The following is an 8,922-nucleotide window of genomic DNA, read 5'->3' on the forward strand; positions in this document are numbered from 1 at the left end:
TATTTCCTTCAATACCACTGCCAATATTTAACTCAAACCCATTAAAGTTTTTGTTACTTTGCACCATTAAAAACATCTTAATTATGATGACCTCAAATACTAAGCCCCTCAAATCAAATGTATGTAATGTCATGTTGATTAATATGGAACTTTAATCTTGAGTAAACTGTATCAACAAATGCCATTTATAATAATTTTCAGTGAATTAAAAATTTTTTTTTTCCTATTTAGATGGGATGAAGAAATAGACAATGATTTAGTAAAAGAGATGCTCAATTCAAATATTTTTAGCTACAAATATAATTCGAAGAGCCATTTGAATAACATTACAAAATTCTTGAAGCTTATCTGGAGCAAGTCATGGCTGTTGGAGAGTTTCCAAAAGATGGTTACAATTGTCGTAAATAATGATGTCCACGATTTTGCACGTTGCCAAAAACAACTCTGTTATGACCGACCGAAGTTACTGTTTGGAACCATGTCTGCATATCGACATGATACGCAAAATGATAAAAAAAAACATACAAAATGCCTCGATTCTATCAAATACGGATCCATTCATGCGGAATTCTTAAAACATCATTGATAAATGTCATCCTTTTCAATTCTTGAATTAAATAATGTTATTTTGTTAATACAATACAATACAGGTATATTGATATTGGCTTGTGTGTGAGGAGCCAAAGCGGCAGAGGCATATTTAAGAGTGGGTCTAACGAAGGTGGTGTAGCATGGTGCCTTAAAGACCGTCGGACAAGCTGAATTATATGACTTATAAGAAAATATACAAATATATATTTGTATGTATGTATGTATATGATAATAATAATAATAATAATAATAGTACAGTAATAATAATATATCAATTTTGATACATAATTACATATTCTAACTGGACTCTGTACATAGGATGTATACATTGTGCCTGTATTTAACATTTTTCAATCATTGTCAATCTAAAGTCGGAGTTGTGTCCTGGTTTCGACCCCTTAACATCACTATTGGATAGGCTTATCTTCATTAGACTTCTACGAATAATTACTGTATACGAATAATTACTGTGGTGTGTAGTGTTATAATTGCTATGTGCTTGACATTTTGGTCGAAATAATTGACACACTGCCTTAATTTAACTTCATTATTTATTTATTATTAAATTGTATTTATAATATTTTATTGATGTATGCCTAATATAATTTTAACTGGTGGTCATGGCTTAAAGTTTGATTCTAAACTTATTTATTACTTATTTTGGCCTCTTAATGTGTATACACTCATTATTTAATGTAATATTATTCTTATTTCTTTTACTATTAAGTTGTTTTTTTTGTTGTACAGTATTATGTATGTGTATGTGAGTGAACAAATTAAATGAAATAAAAAAAAAAAAAAAGACGCTGACTATACAACTACTTCTCTTTTGTTAAATAATGGCTCTGAAAAGAGCCTTTTGGTTTGAGATTCTTGTTTACGTGAGACTGCTAAATCTTGAAAGATGTTTAGCTATTGCTACATCTTTCTCTGGTATGCTAAATGCTGAACAAACAGGTGGTGGTGGAGAACTGAGTTGTGGAATGGAGAGTTGAGGGGTCTTTCTTCCCACTGCTACACAACTAGATTACCTCTGCTATAAGCTTATATTTTATAACGGGTTTTTTCGCCATTTCTTCCTATTTTTTTCCTGTATGGGAGGATGAAAGCAATTTGGGAAGTGCTTTGAATGCCCAGTATAAATGTTTTGAATATGATTCTTTAAGCTCATAAACTTCTCAAGCATTTCAATTGGATCTCCGCTAGGTGTCAACGAAGTAACCCAATAAACATACTTTTTGCCCACTCTTGCACAACTTCACAATCATTTTTCTTTCCTGATGGCTCGAACTCTTTTTCTAAGGCCTGAACAAATAGTTTAGAAGAATGATAAATATTAATTTTATTGCTGAACAAAATAATATTTCCAAAACCCAACCAAGAGCAAATTATTTGGTCCACTTTTACTAATATAGGAGGGTAAAATGAATAAAATATAATTATACAATAATAATTGGAGTGGAATAAAGCCAGAAGATGATGACAAATTAAAAAAACAATAGGCCTGAAAGAACAGTATAAACAAAATTGAACAAATTTAAAATAATTTTTAAAAATCATATTGATGCATAAAATAGTTACTATTTTACAGTATGGTTTGCTTTTTGCAATATAAAGAAATTGAGAGGAAGTTTATTTAGTTGATCCCTGAATAATAAGACGTTTACTATAGTGGAGGAACACGACAATAAATTGTAACAATGTTATAATTTGTTAAAAAGCGCGAAATGTGATACACAGCGTACGCAACAGTTTCAAGTTCATTCAGTGCAGAGACATGATTGGTACAGCATGTATGCTACGTTAGCCTAGGCCTACACAGTATAAACCTAACCCCACAAAAGCCTAGGCCCTAGGCCTATAGTATAATATTTATTACCTGTAGTAAGGGCAGGCCTAGGCCTATATGCCTATTTAATATGGCATTTAATATTATTAGTACAGTGTTTATTTTCAATTCACTCAAGCATGTCCGGTGGTGACGTATGTATTTGCATCGTCGTCGCAAAACTAAAACAAGCCCTTATCATCTGTGTGGCCAACATTGTAATACGTCATAGATAATTAGCATATCGTCCTAGAATACTCGTCGTCGCATATCTAAAACTCCTTATTATTAGCGAGTTTTAGATCTGCGACGACGAGTTACTTGGAACGGTATGACGTTAATGTAAGGCATATGCGCATGCGTAATTATATTTATAATGCTTGGGTTTCGTCGAGTTCATTGGTAGAGGACGTGAAATCAGCCGGGAATCCGTCGTCACAGACATACACTTCTGACCAATCACAGTACGTCAATTGGCAGTCTAGTCGAATGTCAACACCATGTCAACACTAGATTCGTTTTCAAGCTCGCGAATCTATGGCAAGCCGTTTTATCATTTACCTCTGAATTGCAGTTAAGTCGAATGCATTACAGTTAACTGTAATTCAATTACAGTTAACTCGAATTGAATTCAAGTTAACTGCAATACATTGGAATTGCAGTTAACTTGAAATGAATTAGAGTTAACTCTAATTCAATTGCAGTTAACTTGAATGCATTTCAAGTTAACGTGAATGCGTTTCAAGTTAACTGCAATTGACCATTTTTGGTAATTTCATTATGTGATTGTGATTGGCTGCTGTATTTGAGTTAAGTGCAATCGACCATTATATGGGAATTCCATTAAGTGACTTTTATTGGATGTTTACTTATAAGGTATATTTCCATTAAGTGATGGTGATTGGCTGTTGAATTTTCCGCCTGTGAATCGTCATCGACTGCCTAGAGCTAGAGAAAAACTTTTTAATCCTTTTGCTATACGGTTTAAGTGGTTTTTATTTAAAAAAGTACGAAGTTACCCAAAATTAAAAAAGTGTTATGTCTGAATCTGGGAGGCATTTGGAGCAAGTGGCTAATGTGGCTTCTCAAGCTATTGCGCGTGCCAGAGACCACGTCAGGCATAGGTCTAGGCCTTCTACTACTACTGCTGCCAGTGCTACGAGTAGGCCTAGTAGTAGTAGTAGTAGTAGTAGTAGTAGGCCTACTACCACCACGTCTTCTAGGCCTAGGCCTAGTAGTACTACCACCGCGTCTGCTGGACATCATTTAGTGACAGTGGTACTAAGTCTAGTAGGGGGCCTATATCTGCAACAACTGATGAAGGGGAGGATTCTTTTGACACTTCAGCATCTTTAGGAGGGCGTATACGTGGTAGTTGAAACGGCGTTTTTCCTTGTTCATCTGCCGCTCTAGGCCTAGGCCTAGACCTACCCCTATTGCTCCCCTCTACCACCCTCCTCTGTTCGTCCACATCATATCCACACCACAATCATATCTTGTATTGATTGTACCACTTCCTCCAATAACTGTTGGTCTAGCGTCGCAGAAATCCTATTTACATTACGAAATACATGTTCTTAAATTATTCTGTAATTGATTATAATCCGTGTTCCCTGTTCTAATGCTGCAGTAACATTACGAACAGTTTGTCCAACGGTAGAAAGTACATCATCAGAATGATCAGACGCCATTATTAAATTTGAACGACCGTTTTGATGATTTGTTTTTTACCGGGCAAGTACGACCGGAAAAAGCACATGAGCCAATCACAGTTACTTAATGAAAATACACCATAACTGTAATTCAATCAACTGTGGCTGACCAATCATATAGCTCTGATATTACGTAAACGCAAACAACCAATCGTATTCACTTAACGCTAATTACAACCCATGGCCGGCGGAAGCGGGAGGCCGCCCCCCCCCCCACTTTTTGGCGAAAAATATATAATGTCTGGAGATTTTTGTATGGCTGCTGAGAAAGTTTACCTTACCGTTTTCATGAGGGGGAAAACCTTGAATTTTGAAGAACAAAGTCATTAGATCGACACCTAGCTCAAAAGTCGAGAAAGGTCATTTCCCGCCATCTGGAAATCAAAATTTTCCCGGGGGAGGAATGTTGACCCCACCACCTAGATTTGATTCCAGATCTGCATGATTCATATTCCCATTCATCTTATAAGCAGTGGCGTAAAAGGTGGTGGCCAGGGCGGCAGACTGTCCCACCCCCCGACGGTTTTTACCGGGCTGACCAAGCCGTCGTACCGGGCTGGGTAAGAAGAGAAAAGAAAGAGGAGAGAGGGAGGGAAAGAGATAGAAGGGGAAAGAAAAAGAAAGGAAAAAGGAAAAGAAAAAGAGAAGAGAAAAATAAAGACAAGAATAAAAAGGAAGATATAATGAACAGATATCACAATACCCCGGCCTGCAACCCCTTCTCCACTTCAAAAAGTGTCCATATCGCATTTGATCTAAGCCGCCATTTATTCTCCGAGTGGTGTAACCACCGGGGAACAAGGGAAAATATCCATCTGTGGAAAATCTTTCCCCATTGAATGCCCTTTTCACCCGGGAAAGTGCCTGAAAATCTCAAATTTTAAATCCAATATTTTGTTGAAGTAGGCCAATTTCCTCTAAAAATTGCACATTTTAGGGAGTTTTGATCAATTCCGACGAAATTAGAAAACAACATTTTTTAATGTTAAAGCTTGTGCTTGCTCTCCTTTGCCTTATAAATTATAACACATAGTCCCAAACTCGAGAAAGAAAATTTAAGGATAGATCGTTTATAAAAGAAGGGCATCAATGTGTAATGATGTTGAAAGAATATGTTTGTAATAAATAAATCCATAAGGAAAATGCTTATATTCAGTTCAAAAAAACGAGTGTGGCCATATATAACATAAGAGCATTTCTTGTCGAGGTAGTCCAATTTCCTCTAAAGATTGCACATTTTAGGGATTTTTGATCAATTCCGACGAAATTAGAATTAAAAAACCAAAATTTTTTCGCGCGCTTCGCGCGCATTTTTTAATGTTTAAGCTTGTGCTTGCTCTCCTTTGGCTTCTAAGTTATAACACATAGTCCCAAACTCAAGAAAGAAAAATTAAGGTAGATCGTTTTACCTAAAAAAGAAAGGCCTCAATGTGTAATGATGTTGAAAGAATATGTTTGTAATAAATAACGCCATAAGGAAAATGCTTATATTCAGTTTAAAAGAACGAGTGTGGCCATATATAACATAAGAGCATTTCTTGTTGAGGTAGGCCAAATTCCTCTAAAAATTGCACATTTAGGGAGTTTTGATCAATTACGACGAAATTAGAATTAACAACACAAAAATTTTTCGCGCGCTTTGCGCGCATTTGTTAGGGTTAAGGCTTGTGCTTGCCCTCCTTTGCCTTCTAAGTTATTTAAAAACATAATAGTCCCAAACTTGAGAAAGAAAATTTAAGATAGATCGTTTTACCTAAAAGAAGGGCCTCAATGTGTAATGATGGTGAAAGAATAGGCCTATGATTGTAATAAATAAAACCACGATGAAAATGCTGTTTCGTTTAAATAATGAATGACGGGAGTCAGCATAAATTAATCGGTTTGCTTTATTTTCAAACAAGCACCAGCAGTCAGGTTCGAAAACCTGTAATAAACAAAACATTCAAAGAAATGCAAAAAATAAGCTAAACATGCATATTCATGGCACTAAACACCGACGTTGGCGGCGTCCTCTAACTCCAGCTACATGTTCGATCGAATCCCTCCCCAACGTTAAGAGATAGGTGAGCAAGGTCCTATCCTTCAACACTGGTCCCAAAAAGTGTCGTCCTCATATCTCAAATCAATTTGTAAACATTTTGTTTTCATCTCTGCGAGGTCCAAATGTCACGGAACCTAGCTCACCCACGAAGCCTACCCGGGCTTCGTCGATTCATTCCCAACGATAAGAGATAGGGGTGCGCGAATTCCGTCTTGAAAACCCGGTTGCCGCTGTCTTCGTTGAACGAAAGACGCTGAATTCGTTCGAAAAACACAATACAATAGAATCAATAGCATATACATAATTTATTTATTTAGTTTCTTTTTATTTGTTGTAAATAAATTCGTTCTCGTTCTCCCAAATTAGCAAGTCCTATCCTTTTATATAGTGTCTGTTACGTCATCTTATATAAACGTAACCTGCTGGGGGGGGGGAGTGTGGTGGTGGTGGTGGATTATTGTTGTTGTAGTATCAGAATTCCTCGACGAGACTGAATTTTCGATTCTCCGTCATGTCCATAACGCCCATCTTTCGGTATTCACTCACGCGTTTCTCGAAAAAGTTAGTTTTACCCTGCAACGATATATTCTCCATAAAGTCGAACGGGTTATCGGAGCCCATCGTTTTTCGCATTCCAACTCCACCAACAGTCTGTCGGCAACAAACTCGACGTAACGCGCCATCTTGTCCGAATTCATGCCGATCAGTCTGACGGGTAACGCGTCCGTCATAAACTCCTTCTCTATCGTCACCGCTTCTTCGACGATATCCGTTATGCGTTCGGGCGACGGTCTGTTGAGGAGATGACGTTGAAATAGCAAACACGCGAAATCGCAATGCAGTCCCTCGTCGCGACTAATCAGCTCGTTGGAGAACGTGAGACCGGGCATCACACCGCGTTTCTTCAGCCAGAACACGGCCGCGAACGAACCCGAAAAGAACACGCCCTCCACAGCGGCAAATGCGACCAATCGTTCGCCGAAGCTGGCGTCCGTGCTTTCGATCCATCTCATGGCCCAGTCGGCTTTTTTCTTAACGCATGGTATGGTGGTGGTGGCGTGAAACAGATTGTCGCGTTCGTTCTTATCCCTTACGTAGGTCTGAAGCAACAGACCGTACATCTCGGAGTGGACGTTCCCGATGGTCACCTGGAAAGAGTAGAAATACTTGGCTTCGGGAATCTTCACCTCTCGAAGAAAACGTTCCGCGAGGTTTTCGTTCACAATTGCGTCGCTGGCCGCAAAGAATGCAAACACGTGTTTAACGAAGTGTCGTCACCGCTTCTTCGACGATATCCGTTATGCGTTTGGGCGACGGTCTGTTGAGGAGATGACGTTGAAATAGCAAACACGCAAAATCGCAATGCAGTCCCTCGTCGCGACTGATCAGCTCGTTGGAGAACGTGAGACCGGGCATCAGACCGCGTTTCTTCAGCCAGAACACGGCCGCGAACGAACCCGAAAAGAACACGCCCTCCACAGCGGCAAATGCGACCAATCGTTCGCCGAAGCTGGCGTCCTTGCTTTCGATCCATCTCATGGCCCAGTCGGCTTTTTTCTTAACGCATGGTATGGTGGTGGTTCTTATCCCTTACGTAGGTCTGAAGCAACAGACCGTACATCTCGGAGTGGACGTTCTCGATGGTCACCTGGAAAGAGTAGAAATACTTGGCTTCGGGAATCTTCACCTCTCGAAGAAAACGTTCCGCGAGGTTTTCGTTCACAATTGCGTCGCTGGCCGCAAAGAATGCAAGCACGTGTTTAACGAAGTGTCGTTCGTCTTCGTTCAGACCGTTCCAGTGGGGCATATCTTTCGAAAGGTCCACCTCCTCGACCGACCAAAAACATGCGCACGATTTTTTGTACATGTTCCATATGTCATGGTACCTGATGGGAAACAGGATTAATCGTTCACCATCAACGCTCTCGTTTAACAGGGGTTCCGACTCCATTATTGTTGATCGTTATAATAAAGGTGGAACGTGGAACAGTGCCACCTTTATACAGTTGTTTTTTTTTTTTTTTTTCGTTTTTCGTTTTTCGTTTTTCGTTATTGATCTTCGATAGAGGATTTATGTAAAAAGGGCGCCCTCTTCTTCGTCTTTTTCGGTGAGCTGGTACGATCATCATCATCATCATCGTCAACAACAACAACAACAACAACTCGTAAAACAAACAAAACATCAGAAAAACAAAAAGTTCATTGTATAACTATATTTATTTGCTCTATTTTCTTTGTGAGGAGATGGGGGAAATAGGATTGCTTCATTCTTTTTTTTTATGGGAGGGGGAACGAGTGGTGGGGTGAGATATTTGCCTAAAGTACCCGTTTCAAACTGAACGTCGCCTCTTCGACGATCGTTTTTTTCAGATTGGCAATTGCCAAGTTAAACTCGCATGAAATGTCCATTTTCAATTGTTCGTGCATCTCTTTCAGTCGTTGTTCTTTTTCGTTCCACTTTAGTTCGGCTTTCTCAAATTCAATTCTCAATTCGGTTATCTGATTTTTTAATTGTTCGACTGTTTCGTCGGCAGCTTTCAAACGAATTCTAGCCTCGGCTAGTTCCGAGATCAAATCGGCCAAAGCTCCGTTAGATACCACCTCCTCTGCCAATCGATGGTATCGGACGTTCGACCTCTCGTCACCGGTCGTCCCTCCAGTCTCTGCACTTCCTTCTGCAACGTCGATCGTTTCGCCTCGGCACTCCGCAATCTGCCTTCCTGCACGGTCAACATATCCGCAGCGCTGAC

General features: G+C 39.2%; 1 pseudogene; it reads right to left on the minus strand.

Moving 5' to 3' along the window:
* Positions 1–6,643: 6,643 nt before the first annotated feature.
* Positions 6,644–8,057, minus strand: LOC117107582 (annotated as a pseudogene).
* Positions 8,058–8,922: the final 865 nt, after the last annotated feature.

The sequence above is a fragment of the Anneissia japonica genome, unplaced genomic scaffold (assembly GCF_011630105.1).
Source record: "Anneissia japonica isolate Jap-2015-1 unplaced genomic scaffold, ASM1163010v1 scaffold288131_len391150_cov108, whole genome shotgun sequence".
Classification (NCBI taxonomy): Eukaryota; Metazoa; Echinodermata; class Crinoidea; order Comatulida; family Comatulidae; genus Anneissia; species Anneissia japonica.